General features: G+C 46.8%; 1 long non-coding RNA gene across 1 annotated transcript; it reads left to right on the top strand.

Annotated features, from left to right (window-relative positions):
- Positions 1-1,123, top strand: LOC105913569. Its single transcript, XR_001162962.2, has 3 exons — positions 1-151; positions 263-308; positions 413-1,123. It is a non-coding gene; the product is annotated as an uncharacterized LOC105913569 (long non-coding RNA).

Raw genomic sequence — 1,123 nt, 5'->3', positions numbered from 1 at the left:
CCCCTGAGCCTTCTCTCTCTCTCTCTCTGCCTTTTTATTCACCACAGCACCTGTGCACTACCACACACACTCCCCTCCTCACAAAGCTGACCAACATTTTGAGTTGGGAGAAGCTGGGCATTTCTTCCTTGGCGCTGCTGGCTACCGATTGGTGAGCGCGGCAGCGCGCACTTCCAATCTCTCTTCCTCGTTCTGAGCTTCACAGGCTACTTTCTTCCAGTTTGTGTGTGCACTGCTAATGTTTGATGCCACTTTCCTGCAGTGTTTTCTCGCAAGCTAGCCCAATGGAAGGAACGATGGAGCTCGCGGTAAGCTCATCATGAGATTCTTCCCTTGTACTAATAGCCTCCTTCTCTGCGTGTCTGATCTTGCACTTACAGTGATACTCTTGCTGTTCTCTTGCTTTCATCAGATGGAGAGGAGGAGCTCTGCGACAACCAAGCAGCCTCGTGAGCTAGAGGTGTTCACATGCCATGGAAACCCAAGAGCGCGTACACCTTGGCCGGCCGGAGCACTGGTTCAGATGGTTCATGTCTAGCACTAGTTCGGTGTTATCCTGATTGAGCTTTTCATCCAAGCCACCATCCTCGTCCTTCTTCATATCCTCAACGTTGCAATTGTTGGCGTCTCACGGGATCAAATCTTCTTGACCTTGCAAGACCTTTTCTTGACCTTGTAAGACCCAACATTGCGATGTTTCTTTTCTTCGACTTGATCTTATTTACCTCATATCTTCCTCCTTGTTCTTCTTTCCTTCCTCTGTCTATCCCTCTTGAGCTGTGTTCCGGAATTTAAAAACTAGATTTTAGTATTGTATGGTATATTGATCTCCCGTGAGGAGTGAATGGTGTGGAGCTTCTCATTGTGTAAAACCATCCCTTCGATTGTATATTTTGCTTTTGATTGTAGGGTGCAGTAGATGAGACACAAAAGCATGTTCCTGTTGCGCCACGATGCTCAGGCATGTGAAGTAGGCTCCTATTTGTAAGCTAGCTTCGTATGTAAGCTAGCTTCGTATGTATCCTATTTGTAAGCTAGCTTCGTAAGTAGGCCGTCTGCTGCTTGAGACATTTTGGATCCATGTGCTTTTTTACTATCGAGAACTGCTCATTTTGGTACTGCA

Source organism: Setaria italica, chromosome IX (genome assembly GCF_000263155.2).
Source record: "Setaria italica strain Yugu1 chromosome IX, Setaria_italica_v2.0, whole genome shotgun sequence".
NCBI lineage: Eukaryota > Viridiplantae > Streptophyta > Magnoliopsida > Poales > Poaceae > Setaria > Setaria italica.
The sequence above is the reverse complement of the archived record's forward strand: the minus strand, read 5'-3'. Positions and strand labels throughout refer to the sequence as shown.